This window comes from Schistocerca nitens, chromosome 2 (assembly GCF_023898315.1).
Source record: "Schistocerca nitens isolate TAMUIC-IGC-003100 chromosome 2, iqSchNite1.1, whole genome shotgun sequence".
NCBI lineage: Eukaryota > Metazoa > Arthropoda > Insecta > Orthoptera > Acrididae > Schistocerca > Schistocerca nitens.
In genome coordinates this window covers 310,038,862-310,055,061 of record NC_064615.1, presented here as the reverse complement: position 1 = coordinate 310,055,061, position 16,200 = coordinate 310,038,862, and positions in this window count along the sequence as shown.

Genomic DNA, 16,200 nt, shown 5'->3' with positions numbered 1-16,200 from the left:
TGTAGTTCAACTATGCCTAGACAGTCAATATCACGGTTCGATTGCGCCCGTATTGTTACTTTGTGCCAGGAAGGGCTCTCAACAAGAGAAGTGTCCAGGCGTCTCGGAGTGAACCAAAGCGATGTTGTTCGAACATGGAGAGATACAGAGAGACAGGAACTGTCTATGACATGCCTCGCTCAGGCCGCCCAAGAATGTGTATGACCGCTGCCTATGGACTACGGCTCGGAGGAAACCTGACAGCAATGCCACCATGCTGAATAATGGTTTTCGTGCAGCCACAGGACGTCGTGTTACGATTCAAACTGTGCGCAATAGACTGTATGATGCGCAACTTCACTCCAGACGTCCATGGCGAGGTCCATCTTTCAACCACGACACCATGCAGCGCAGCACAAATGGGCCAAACAACATGCCGAAAGGTCTGCTCAGGATTGGCATCACGTTATCTTCAAGTTGTGCCACAAGCTCCACTATGCCTTCAACCAGACAATCGTAGAAGATGTGTCTGGAGGCAACCCGGTCAGGCTGAACGCCTTAGATACACTATCCAGGGAGGGCAGCAAGGTGGAGGTTCCCTGCTGTTTTGGGGTGGCATTATGTGGGGCCGACTTACGCCACTGGTGGTCATGGAAACCGCCGTAACGGTTGTACGATATGTGAATGCCATCCTCCAACCGATGTTGTTGTTGTGGTCTTCAGTCCTGAGACTGGTTTGATGCAGCTCTCCATGCTACTCTATCCTGTGCAAGCTTCTTCATCTCCCAGTACCTACTGCAGCCTACATCCTTCTGAATCTGCTTAGTGTATTCATCTCTACGATTTTTACCCTCCACGCTGCCCTCCAGTACTAAATTGGTGATCCCTCGATGTCTCAGAACATGTCCTACCAACCGATCCCTTCTTCTAGTCAAGTTGTGCCACAAGCTCCACTTCTCCCCAATTCTATTCAATACCTCCTCATTAGTTATGTGATCTATCCATCTAATCTTCAGCATTCTTCTGTAGCAGCACATTTCGTAAGCTTCTATTCTCTTCTTGTCTAAACTATTTATCGTCCACGTTTCACTTTCATACATGGCTACACTCCATACAAATACTTTCAGAAACGACTTCCTGACATTTAAATCTATACTCGATGTTAACAAATTTTTCTTCTTCAGAAACGCTTTCCTTGCCATTGCCAGTCTACATTTTTTATCCTCTCTACTTCGACCATCATCAGTTATTTTGCTCCCCAAATAGCAAACCTCCTTTGCTACTATAAGTGTCTCATTTCCTAATCTAATTCCCTCAGCATCACCCGACTTAATTCGACTACATTCCATTATCCTCGTTTTGCTTTTGTTGATATTCATCTTATACCCTCCTTTCAAGACACTATCCATTCCGTTCAACTGCTCTTCCAAATCCTTTGCTGTCTCTGACAGAATTACAATGTCATCGGCGAACCTCAAAGTTTTTATTTCTTCTCCAGGGATTTTAATACCTACTCCGAACTTTTCTTTTGTTTCCTTTACTGCTTGCTCAATATACAGAATGAATAACATCGGGGATAGGCTACAACCCTGTCTCACTCCATTCCCAACCACTGCTTCCCTTTCATACCCCTCGACTCTTATAACTGCCATCTGGTTTCTGTACAAATTGTAAATAGCCTTTCGCTCCCTGTATTTTACCAATGCCACCTTCAGAATTTGAAAGAGAGTATTCCAGTCAACATTGTCAAAAGCTTTCTCTAAGTCTACACATGCTGGAAACGTAGGGTTGCCTTTCCTTAATATAGCTCCTAAGATAAGTCGTAGGGTCAGTATTGCCTCACGTGTTCCAACATTTCTACGGAATCCAAACTGATCTTCCCCGAGGTCGGCTTCTACCAGTTTTTCCATTCGTCTGTAAAGAATTCTCGTTAATATTTTGCAGCTGTGACTTATTAAATTGATAGTTCGGTAATTTTCACATCTGTCAATACCTGCTTCCTTTGGGATTGGAATTATTATATTCTTCTTGAAGTCTAAGGGTATTTCGCCTGTCTCATACATCTTGCTCAGCAGATGGTAGAGTTTCGTCAGGACTGGCTCTCCCAAGGCTGTCACTAGTTGAATGGAATGTTGTCTACTCCGGGGCCTTGTTTCGACTTAGGTCTTTCAGTGCTCTGTCAAACTCTTCACGCAGTATCATATTTCCCATTTCATCTTCATCTGAATCCTCCAACCGATAGTGCAACCATATCGGCAGCATACTAGCGAGGCATTCGTCTTCATGGATGACAATTCGCGCCCCCATCGTGCCCATCTTGTGAATGACTTCCTTCAGGATAACGACATCGCCCGACTAGATTGGGCAGCATGTTCTCCAGACATGAACGCTATCGAACATGCCTGGGACAGATTGAAAAGGACTGTTTATGGACTACGTGACCCAGCAACCACTCTGCGGGATCTACGCTGAATCGCCGTTGACGAGGGGGAAAATCTGGACCAACATTGCCCTGATGAACTTGTGGATAGTATGCCACGACGAATACAGGCATGCATCAATGCAAGAGGACGTGCTACTTGGCATTAGAGATACCGGTGTGTACAGAGTCTGGACCATTACCTCGGAAGGTCTCGCTGTATGGTGGTACAACATACAATGTGTGGTTTTCATTAGCAATAAAAAGGGCGGAAATGATGTTTATTTTGATCTCTATTCCAATTTCCTGTACAGGCTCTGTAACTCTCGGAACCGAAGTGATGCAAAACTTTTTTTTAATGTGTGTATAAATACAATAAAACAACGTTCACCGAAGCATCTGTGTCAATAATTACAACAGTATGTTTTTTACTTACTGTTGCAGCAAAGGCAGCTTGAACTACTGTATTGCTCTTTTCAAGAAAAGGGTTTTAATTTGCTAGTGTTTCATCACGTACATAAATTCCGCCATTGCACCTTATTAAATTAATGTGTTTTAATATATTGCACCCGACACCTTCCTTGACCACAGTCTGAGGGCTTGATGTCATTTGTCGAATGTATTCTGGTTGGTGGGTTGCTTTCAAGTATTTCAATTAATCGAACTGGCTGGTTCGGTGAGAATTACTATGACTAGCACCTTGACCATGGTCAGTATTTTGTTGATTCATATTCTGGAACATGAGAGTCTGCTGCCAGTTAGGCTGTCACTGGCCATGTGAATAGTCTATTCTGTTGCTACTGTTATTATTATCTCCTAAACTATAACTATTGGCATACTTCCTCTTCTTATTAAGCGGTCTTCTATTATAACCATCTTTCGCATTCTTTGCCTAAAATCATTATGTTGAGGTGATGATCTACCTTACCCTTGCCATTATGGTTACAACTATGAGGACTATAATATTTATTATACAGTTTTTTCCCCCTTATAGAAATTACTCCCACTGCCATGACTACACTCGTACGATTTCACATCCTCATGCAATAGAACTATCGAATCTATAACTGATATGAACTGTTCCATGTCAGGTTCTGAGGCATGTAACAGCTTTTCCCTCAAGTGCGTTTGCAATATTACCTTCAGAATTCCTGTAACATCTTTAGTTGAATTCCGGCCACCCCGGAAGCGGGTTTTCTTTACATATTTCGCAAAATATCTACATAGCGCTCTTTGTTTGTTGTAAAGTTGTGGTCTACATACTTTCTTTTGCAAGCGTTCATGATGGCACGTACACCAATACTGCATCAGAAAAGCTCTCTCACATCGTTCGTAAGAATCACAACCATTAATTATTTCCGATGCCCATAGGTCTGTATGAGTGATACGACGAATTATATCTTTTGTGTGTCTGTCCATAATTTGGGCAAAACACCACGAAAATGTTTCATAAACGCAACTGAGGTCCTCCTTTCTGATCAGAAACAATAACCTGACACTGTAGGCATTTTAATAGTCTTTCTTGAATTAGTACTGACTATAAAGCATTCGTAGCTTGTGTTTCGCAAGGTGAATAATTTGTATTTGGGCTAACACTATTCCTTTCATCGCGATGTGTCGGCTTGTAGCGAAGCATGTAAGTGATTGCTGCTGCCACGTGCTACAGTCGGAATCTCGCTTACTTTATTACGCGCCGCTGATGGCTCCTGCTGTAGCTTACTTACATGCGCCTCGACACTTTCTTTCCACTTCAGAATTTCTTTCATAATAACAGATTTCATCTGGCCTAAGTCTAGTCTCACTTCATTATTCACCTCCAAATGGTTTTCCATTACCTTTGCACTCGCATTTTGGACTACATCTTGTAGCTCATTTCTCAAAGATTCGTTCACTTGGGGTCCTTTTGGTGTAACCACCGTAACGGATTCTTTCTTAGTCTTATTACTTAGGTCAGTTAAAGCTTCAGTAACGTGATTATCAAGTCATACTTGTCATTTGTGTATACTCTGTGACGTTTAATGTTATAGTGTATTTTGTAGCTCACTTTGAATGTATTTTGATTCCCATACCTCTCATTGTAGTCAGGCTAACGATTCAGGAAAACCTTTACATGAAAGTTTCAAAATAACTAATTCTGTTGTGACTGTGAGTTTAGTTTAATGAGCTGAGCGGATTACTCACTCGCCAAACGTTCAAAATTCTCTTCTATGGGCACTGTTTGCTCACCACCTAAGAGCTCAAAATTTTCGTTAATGCGCACATTTTGCTCATTATCAACACGGTCAAGACTTTGGTTCATTAACGAAACACTCAAAATTTTTATTCGCTTGTATGCCATTTGCTCACTCGCCAGTCGTAAAAAATTGTGTTTCACCACCGTGGCTAAATATTTAAACAAATCAGCGAATTGCGTATTCGGATTCACGTTTCCGATCTTTGGCATCTTCGTTACTTGTGATTTTATGGTCAAATCTGAAATTGTTACTGATTCTAATCTGAATTCTGTCATACAAGAATTAATATTTCCTACAAGTAACGCCTTTAATGAAAAGACAACCTAGTGGCGATCGGACATGATGCATTAGTACTGCTTTATAGCCGCCATTTTATGGTGTGTAATATTAACGAAAATTCTTACAAATACCTTTACATGCTTTTTTCACACAATAAAAAAATAAAAAAATGAGGAAGCGGCCATGATTATCGACTGTTGCACATTTGTTCAAGAAAAGCGGTTTACTTACCTTCGAGGCTCCGATCGATAATCGCGGCTGTTTCTTGATTATGATCATTTTAATAATTCTCTTCTTTTCTCTTTCTCTCAGTTGGTTTGGTTTTTTGGTCACAGTCAGAGTTGAACACATGAAAAATAGGACACGTTCATTGTTATTCAACGCAAATTTACGAGTTTTGTACAATGTTTATATTCTTACAAATTTTCCTTTTATTGACAGTCCTCGTCTGAGGCTCTAAATTTACCATTGCGACACGGAAACTGAGGTTTTGCATTCTTTCTTTATTCGTGATTTAATAAATTCAGTTATAATTAGGCGTAAAATACTACTTCGTGCTATTCACTTGCGTTGTGACGACGATATACATAAAAACTGGGACCAAAATTTATCTTTGACTTGGTTAGAAAATTCTGCCTTTACGTTAACGAACGATCACTGAAAATCTCGAGGATTTTCTTCAATATTATTTTCAAAGTAACAACGGCCCACTGTTCACTTGTAAACAATTCTAATAATAAATGAAAAGCACCAGTTTGCTTTTGTTCTACAATATTACTTTTATTGCTAACCGGTTTTCGGCTTACAAGGCCATCTTCAGACATTTGAAAACCGGTTAGCAATACAATTAATATTGTAGAACAAAAGCAAACTGGTGCTTTTCATTTATTATTATAATGTTGTTCTACCAAGAACCGACGGAAGATTCTGTTAATATGGAAACAATTCGTTTTGTTTAATTCTCTGTCATTGAAGAGAGGCATTCCGACGCGTAAAACTTTAGAAATTAAACATTGTATCCAGTGGACATTTCAGGTGAGCAGATGATAAACGTCTTTTCTAAATCGAACATGAGCTTTGCCGTGAGGCTGTTCTCGACCAGAGTAAGTTTATTCTCCCACCGGAGTCTTAGGCTGCGTAGGGAGACAATGTGTTGCTTTTTTCCGATGTCAGAGTTTCTATCAGAGCTCTGTCGATTCTTGTGGAACATGAACCAACGTTCCGGAGCACAACAATCTTCTGTTCGCTTTGATTGTTTCCTCCTTCTTTCGCATTATCGTTAAATCTGTGTGCTTCCGGCGCCTTCCTAATTTCATCATCTTGGTAGCCGATTAAGCAAAAGTCGTTTTTAGGCGGTCCAGCTCCAACATTCAGTTGCAGTCATCACATATGTTCTTCACTCTGTGCGTAAGGAGTGTGGCTGTCCTGGATCGTGGCAGCTACTGGCTGGAAGATACAGGTCCTTGTGGAAGGGTTTCCTGTAAACTCCTCGACCCAAAACACCATTAGATTTGTTCTGCACATGGAATCTACAAACGGGAAGTAGGTGTTCTCAACGTCCGTGGTAAATATAATGTTTTGATGAATTTTGTTTACGTTAGTCATGATAAAATGATAATAGACAAGACCTACAAAGGAGTGTCTGAGGCGAAAATAAGCTTAAAATGTTTATAAACTAATTGCCAATTTCAGACAAATGCCCAGCGAGAGACACCAATTGAAATGTCCACTGATGATAAGACAATGCGATAATGATAAGAAGGAGGGTAGCACAAATACATGTCCGATCATCTGCGTTATGACAAAGGCCACCATGGTTCCACTAAAAAAGGATGCAATTGATTACCTCTCCTATCCTTCCCGAAACTGTCACCTCCCCCCTAGCGACATCGATGTCAACAGGACGTCAAACCGTAACCACACTCCCTCCTTTACTGGAAGAGAACGCGTAATGGTGGAGACACAGTTCCAGTAAACAGCACGGTTAGTGCACAACGCAAGCAACAACAACAAAGAAATACTTGCTATTACTTACCATACAGCATTTAAGCCGAGTGACACGTTTTCACGATAAGATGTGTATTCTATGAATATGCAAGCGCACTTACAGGTAGATAACTTCATTTTGACGTCACTATGACGTAGTTTTTACAGATATACCCGCTTCCTTGTTCTTGAGTAAGATTTTCGGTTTCTGATAACGCGTGATTCGCAGAACATCGTAGTTGTTCAGATATTTCTGCCATTGCCAGAGAATTATGTGTTGAAAATTAATCTTCTTCCAAGTGGGAAAGTACAGGAGTAATGATATTCAGTGTCAATTTTTAATATGGCATTAATCCAAGTTAGTTGTAGACACTGATGAAACTGGAGTAACTTATAAAAAAGGATATGCCACTTTTTTCTTATTTATAGAGCACATACGAATGTAGTAACACACACACACACACACACACACACACACACACACACACACACCAGCTTGAAGGGGGAAACCAGTTAGAGCTATGGTTGGCCCGCTAGATGCCGCTGCCATAGGTCAAACGGATATCAACTGCGTTTATTTTAAATAGGAACCCCCACTTTTTATTACATATTCGTGTAGTACGTAAAGAAATAGGAATGTTTTAGTTGGACCACTTTTTCGCTTTGTGATAGAAGGCGCTGTAATTGTCACAGACATATGGCTCACAATTTTAGACGAACAGTTGGTAACAGGTAGGTTTTTTAAATTAAAATACAGAACATAGGTACGTTTGAACATTTTATTTCGGTTGTTCCAATGTGATACATGTACCTTTGTGAACTTATCATTTCTGAGAACGCTGTTACCGCGTGATTACCTGTAAATACCACATTAATGCAATAAATGCTCAAAATAATGTCCGTCAACCTCAATGCATTTGGCAATACATGTAACGACATTCCTCTCAACAGCGAGTAGTTCGCCTTCCGTAATGCTCGCACACGCATTGACAATGCGCTGACGCATGTTGTCAGGCGTTGTCGGTGGATCACAATAGCAAATATCCTTCAACTTTCCCCACAGAAAGAAATCCGGGGACGCCAGATCCGGTGAACGTGCGGGCCATGGTATGGTGCTTCGACGACCAATCCGCCTGTCATGAAATATGTCATCCAATACAGCCTCAAACGCACGCGAGCTATGTGTCGGACGTCCATCATGTTGGAAGTACATCGCCATTCTGCCATGCAGTGAAACATCTTGTAGTAACATCGGTAGAAGATTACGTAGGAAATCAGCATACACTGCATCATTTAGATTACCATCGATAAAATTGGGACCAAGTATCCTTCCTCCCATAATGCCGCACCATACATTAACCCGCTAAGGTCGCTGTTGTTCCACTTGTCGCAGCCATCGTGGATTTTCCGTTACCCAATAGTGCATATTACGCCAGTTTACGTTACCGCTGATGGTGAATGACGCTTCGTCGCTAAATATAACGCGTGGAAAATATCTGTCATCGTCCTGTAATTTCTCTTGTGCCCAGTGGCAGAACTGTACATGACGTTCAAAGTCATCGCCATGCAATTCTTGGTGCATAGAAATATGGTACTGGTGCAATCGATGTTGATGTAACATTATCTACACCGACGTTTTTAAGATTCCCGATTCTCGTGCAATTTGTCTGCTACTGATGTGCGGATTAGCTGCGACAGCAGCTAAGACACCTGCTTGGCCATCATCATCTGTTGCAGGACGTGGTTGACGTTTCACATGTAGCTGAACACTTCCTGTTTACTTAAATAACGTAACTGTCCGGCGAACGGTCCTGACACTTGAATGATGTCGTCCAGGACACTGAGCAGCGTACATAGCACACGCCCGTTGGGCATTTTTATCACAATAGCCATACATCAACACGATATCGACCTTTTCCGCAATTGATAAAGGGTCCATTTTAATACGGGTAATGTATCACGAAGCAAATACCGTCGGCACTGGCGGAATGTTACGTGATATCACATACTTATACATTTGTGACTATTATAGCACCATCTATTGCAAAGCGAAAAAAGTGGTCCAAATAAAGCATTCATATTTCTTTACGTACTACACGAATACGTAATAAAAATGGGGGTTCCTATTTTTAAAAAACGCGGTTGATATCCGTTTGACCTATGGCAGCACCATCTATCGGGCCAACCATAGCGCCATCTGGCTTCCCCCTTCAAGCTAGACGAGTTTCGTTCTTTGTAGTTTTTCGTTTGATGCTTATTTCGTGAGATATTTTGTCTGGTCACTATGAATGGACCACCCTATATATATATATATATATATATATATATATATATATATATATATATATATATATATGTGTGTGTGTGTGTGTGTGTGTGTGTGTGTGTGTGTGTGAGAGAGAGAGAGAGAGAGAGAGAGAGAGAGAGGCGGAAGGAGTGTTTGTGATGGTATATATATATATATATATATATATATATATATATAACAGTCGTGTCTGGGAGACTGAATCTGTACATGAAGCTTAAAATATCACTCCGAAGAAACAAAGTTACACTAGACTAGGCCTTTTTCTTTTGTTTCAGGTACATGTCTGCAGTTCTGTACACGTCGTTATCTCCGCTCCGCTGTACGGCAGCAAAAGAAATCGACACAGTCTGTCGATAATATGGGAGGGAAAGAAGATCAGCGTTTAACGTTCCGTCGAAATCAAGATCATTTAAGTGTGAGGAAAGGAATCGGCCGTGGCTACAGTTGTGCTCTTCCAAAACTATGGTTTGGTCGTTTTCGCACAATACATAAATGGCGTAGTAAATGGTAGGATCACTGGTAGTATTGTTAACATTGCTGGGAGTAAAAACATAAATGAATGTGTGAGAGAGAAATTTGGAGCCGACGGCTCCTCTTTGTTTTTTGTTTGTTTTCCACAGCAATAGAATCTAACATCGCTCGTCCATTGTGTATTGTATATCGTTACAAAATATAAGTAATAAAAATTAGTTGATCCCGCAACTTCTGTGCTTTGATGTTATCAAAGCAGTCACTTTTGATGCAAGTACAGTTTACATGCACAAATAAAAAAATATATACATTGTTGTTATTTTGTGCTCACTTGTCATCATGTTCAAAAGCAAGACTTACCTGTCGCTACTGATAAGTGAAAAGTTGTTTTATGAATAACAGAACCATGTTTTTATATACTCAAAGACGTACTGAAGCGATGTTTGACACGTTTTTGTTTGGCGTTACTTAAAATTTTAACTATTTGCGGAAAATGCATTTTCTAGCACAACGTGATAAATCTGTTTTGTTGTTTATTTTCAGTATAAAATCCCTCTGTTTCGCGTACAAATCAAAAGTTTTCGAATAAAATCTCAGTTATGTATAGACAATTTCAAAATATTGTTTATTTTTAAGTAGGAGATAGAAGGATAACTGCGTGGAACAAAAATATTCTCCAGGGCACCCGACTCTTTATATATCCTCACTCAGTTTTGTGATACTTCACCACTTTCAGTTCCTATAGGATTCAAGTAGATACTAACCGCTTACCCAATCAAGGTAATCGAAATTAGGTAACGCCCGATAGGTATGCAACACACATAACGTACAGATAATGCGATTACGATCTTAACTGACTAAAGCTAGTACAAAAACTACCGGAGTCTACGCTTACTTCTGATAGTCTACTGTAGTCTGTGGTAGTTCCACAACTCTAGCAGTACCCTTTAAAAGGACCCATCCCAGGATTTGTCAGGGGCGATTTAGGGAAATCACGGGAAACCTAAATCTGGATGACTGGACGCGAGTTAGAACCATCGTTCTCCTGAAGGCAAATCCAATGTGCTAACCACTTCCCCACCTCGCTTACTCCCACGATTTTGGCAGAAGTGTGCGGAACAATGCACTATCGTATGACACTGGTTAGGTGGCGCAGACGCTAAGAGGAAAGTGAGATATGCCTAAACGACGCAGAACGAACGGGAGGACCAAACGATAGGGAATCAGAAGAGGTCACCGTGCTTGTAGGTAGGTTTATCACAAGCTCTGTGGTACTGCAAGAAATGAAAATCGCTTATGGATCAGAGTTCAACACCTTACGCCAGATTTTGTGAACGACAGGCGTTTCCTCCCGCTGGGATTCGTGGCTGCTCGCACACGCTCAGGGAGCCTGCTGCACCAAAGCAGTAGCGGAAGTATTGCAGCTGTGTTAAGTAAATGCAGATGACTTATTTGGTGTGTTACGGCTAACCTGAGGCAAAACGAGCGAAGCAGCCAGTGGAAAAATATGGATTCACCATCGCCGCGAAGTGTGAGTATCCAAGCATAATCGGGCAATATTACAATGTTTATGGGACTGCCATGATGTGATGCTGTTAGGGACTAACCATAACTGTAGGACACTGCCGAAATCTCCTGACGAAGTTAGGGAGACTATCGAGTCTAAAGACTTGAGCAAGCGTGCCTGCCCAAGCATGCCTGAGGACTGGATAAGCGTCAGGACTGTACAAGCAACTTGGTGCTTGATCAAATTTCGATCATGCATGCTTGTGCAAGCATTCAAGCGTGTGTATGCTTGAGCGTGTACACCAAGAATAGGGAGCCTTGTGGCAGTATTTGTCAATGATATTATTTCATGTAATTTTTATTTGATTCTGTTAAGTTATATTCTGTAAGAAGTTTGTACTGGAATGTAGGTCAATTCACACATAAATAGAGAAAGAGAGAAAAAAAATCAATAGGACTGCGTGACAATTTCCATAGCGTGTTTACTGCCAATAGTTAATATGGAATAATATTTTCGTTTATTTAACACTCCTTACTCCATATATCACCTTTTCGTTTTTTTTTTTTTTTCATTTCTTAACAGAAGTAAAAAGGCTGGTAAGACCAGCGCATCGCCGTCTGAGCTCGACATTTTCTAATAAACAAACTAATGCTTGTACAAGCATGCTTAAACGGTATAAAGGCACCAGGAATATGTACATGCCGGCTCAGGCAGGCTTGCGCGAACGTCTCTGTCAAGCATGCAGTTATGTGTGTGGCGACCTTAAGTCACGCGGGAAACTGTGCGAGGGGGTGTTTTTCTTTCATAACAAAGCCTCAGCATGGGACATGGTCAGTCATGCCGGCTCGATAGGCTATCAAATTTTGAGTGGAAGTGCTATTCCGAATCGCAGAGATTGATACAGAACAAGATATAGTGTCGACTAGCATTAAACGAGTTAAGAGACTGGCGTAGGGAAATTGAAGGGGCGATGAGTCATGAGACAACATCACAAATTAACATTAACGTTACCTCACTACTCTTCTCATGCATTTGTTAATGTACAGAAAAACTTGATCTGAGGAGGAATGTCAACTTCCTTGGAAAAGTTATGTACTATAACCTTACACGGAGGCCTCAAATCACACAAAGTGCATACGTTTCTGTTAGTTATCTGGCTGCATTAAAAGTAGAAACTGCAGTCATAGTGGGCATACACAGTGTGCCTCAGTTTCTTTAGGACTTCCTGTGTGAAATATTAAATTGTTTTGCTATCTCGTGGTGAGTTGTGGGGTTACAATCCTTGAAGTCTGGACAACAGTGTAGAACGTCAAAGCGGTATCTTCGTTGCAGCCGGCGTCCTGGCTGCAAATGTAAGAATACGTGTCTGACACTTGGCCGCAAATGGTGGTGGGGCAGCGAGGCACCATCAAGTTCAGTGTTAAATTTTATGTCTGGGGGCGACAATTCGTCGAATTCCACCCGAATACCGAGAGCCAGGTTCCTGGTCGCTCCTCCACGGCAAGACCCCAACCTACAGTGCGAGCGATTTTGGCCAGCAAATGGATCGCAATCCTGGACCGCCCGAGGTATTCGCCGGATCCGGCCCCAGCCGACTTTCGATTGTTCCTCTATCTGAAGCAGACAATGAAAGAACGCCGTCATCGTTCAATGAAGGATACCCAAGAAAACTGTACTGCAGTAGTGAATGTAATTCCAAAAAAAGGACTATGGTGACTATTTCAAAACATTTATAAACGATTTCAGCTGTGTATTTTATTTTTTACAGTCACAGTCCTAATGGAACTTGGACACACTGTGTAATTTGGTGAACGCTTCTACTATCGTGCGGGGACCCTTAAGTTTCTCTGATACTTTTCGAATAGTTGTTTTATAGGTGTCTCTGTAATTTGTTTTCTAGCTTTTCTGTGATCATTCGCTGAGTAATTACAAGATTCACTTCTTTCCTTTCTTCTTCTTACTGCGGTCAATGAAGAAGGTCTGTCTAAACTTTTACGGAAACAAGTTTCCTTTGTCAGTGTCACTGAAAACAATGGCGATGTACGGTCTATTAAAACTAGTGTGACCTCTTCTCGCAAGGCAATAGTGCTGTTCAGGGCCAAAAGTATCCAATGGCAACGCTTCTCATCCTGACCACTGTAATACATCTTCTCTCACCGATCTTACTATTTACTGGTAACCTACACAAATTAGTATGTTACATTAATCAATAACAATAATTTCACTACGAGACATGACCACACTTGTTTACTAAATATTTCGAATTTCATTTTTCCTTTACTAATTGCATTATATTCCCATAGCCTTACTTTGATTTCGTATTAGTTGCTACAAGCATATACCACATTTGAAGATGATCGCCTCTGTAATGTAGATTCACGAACCCATGCTACGTCTGCTTGACCGTTTTCAAGAGCAGTTTATCGACGCTGTAGTTGCTCGCCGGCCGGAGTGGCCGAGCGGTTCTAGGCGCTACAGTGCGGAGTCGCGCGACCGCTACGGGCGCAGGTTCGAATCCAGCCTCGGTCATGGATGTGTGTGATGTCCTTAGGTTAGTTAGGTTTTAGTAGTTTTAAGTTCTAGGGGACTGATGACCTCAGCAGTTAAGTCCCATAGTGCTCAGAGCCATTTGAATTTCTTGTAGTTGCTCTCGCTCCTGAGCCGTCGGCATTGGGAGACGAGCAACAAAATATTCCTACTCTCAGTTCTATTAACCCCGCACTGGCCGCGCTACTTACCCCTCTGCCCCTTAGATAAGCGGCCGGCTTTACTAATCTCACGGCCGAATTCACCAACGTCAATTAAAATTAAGCAGATCCTAAAATATCATGGTCTCTTTAAGTGTTTTTGTTTGTTACTGAGCAGAAAAATAAATCTCTTAAGAAGCTCTTAACGTAAATTGACGTTTTTCGATTGTGCTGTTAGTCGCTAGAAACATGTTATTATAAAATACGGCTGAGATCCACGGCCCGCGCGACCACTTGATTCAGGCCACAAACACTGCATTAGAAGCTCCGGTATTTCACAGTAATAGAATAATTTGTTCTCATTTGTTTACTCTCTTGTTCACTACTTTCTACAGGTCATTCTTAATAGCAAAGTGCTTGCAGTAGACGAGATGTACCTCAGAGTAACGAAACTGAACAAGTGCACGTAGCTCTTACCTTATGACATTTAGAGCCCGCGGCTACTGAACATTGTTATTGTTTTTGCTGTGTCGTCCGAACAAGACACAGCTAGTGCAAAAGCACTACAGGCGCAAAGATGTGAGCTGGTGGCAGTGTCATAGAGACTCACCACTTGTGCGGGTTGCTCCAGCGCCACGGGTGGCGTCGAGGATGAAGATATCGACTTCGCCACGGACAGTTGCCGACCGAGTACAATCCGCCAAAGACCGGATGTCAACGGACAGAAGCCTACTCGGAAGACAGATGAGCATCTCTCGCCCACTTGGTTATAGATCGTCGTCCAAGGGTGACTTAGACAGGGAACATCGTTAGTGAAGTCTTAGGAGCGAACAGACAGTTGTTGTAAATTGAATTTGCTATGCACTGTGAAGGTTACCTACGAATTTATTTATTTATTTTTTGAGTCCAAGACATAAAATAATTACAATAACTAATAAGTATTGATTCACATAACAAATTTGCAAAATTAAATATGTACAGTAGTATTTATGACACAGATGCGACAATACATACAAACAAGCAGCAAGATGATTATACTTTTTGACGGGCCCAATATTCGGCGGTTATCACAGCAGTTTCGCTGGCTGCAGCAAGATCACAGATAGTGCATGTAGCCGGTAGATTCCTATAGACTGGCAGATGTTGTTCGTTCTGTACGTCACCACACTGACAAGTTTCCTCCTCATTACTGAAGCCCCACTTCCTGAGGTTGGCTTTGCACGCTGACACCCCAACTCGCAGTCTGTTCAAAGTCTTCCAGGTCACGTATGACAGATGTGAACCTTTGGCTATTTCCTCCTTGACCGTTATGTGATAGTCTTCATCTAGGGAGTCTCACCAAAACTCCTCTCTGCGAGTTCTGGGAGATGAACGAATTGCCATAGTTTCCTATAGGAAGCTTTTTCTTGACCTCACAGAGGTAAGTAAATCTTTTTAACTCATTTGTGTGACTTTGTTACTAATTTGTTGGAGTGTTATAGAACCTTCGTCTCCTATTCTGTTACCTGACCCTGGGGCATATCTGTAAAATAGTCGCAGGGAGAGATTATCTTAGCAGTGTACTGCACCAGAAGCAGTTTTACGAACCCGCAAGCTCGACCTACCGTAACTACTGTGGCAACTTGGCCTCAACGACAATAGCGAAGATGCCTTTACAAAACTGTCGACGAGAGTTTACGAAAGTTTTGGTCCACACTAACAGCTGTCAAAATATGGAATATTTCCTTATTTAAGAGCCTGTATTTCTGTTAAGGGTCACCTACCAATCTGTGCAGCAGATGCCGATCATCTGAAAGTTTGATTGCATATCGCATTTTACTGAGATAAGTGGACTAAATACTACGTGCAACTGTAGAACGCCATTTTACGCTACGGAGGTGTGCGTGTGACGCTGAGATTGCAGCGAGGAGATCGACAATGCTGGACGCACAAATGTTAAGTCCCATTGCTTCATGTTACTCGGAGGCCCCGAAGTGACGGGACCACGTTGATTAACAAAGACACACGTCGGCTCACGCGACCTTGTAGGAGGAGTAGCAGTGAAGACAGGGAAAACAAAAAATTCGCCTACGGTAAGCGTGGGACTGAACCAGTGGCAGCTGGATGTCCCGAGCTAACACGACTGCTCGCCGCCAAGGCCGGACGGGAGATACCATCAGCCGCTCCGATGTGTCTCCGCCTGCGTTAAGCGGTGGCTGCGTACTCCGCCACAGGTCCCAGCGCAGTACGTGGGCAGCCCACCAGAGCGAGCTGCTGTCAGGGGCCCCTGTCAGAAATTCAAGAGTGTCCACACCACTGATGGAACAAACAAGGTAAAGAAATAGAAAAAG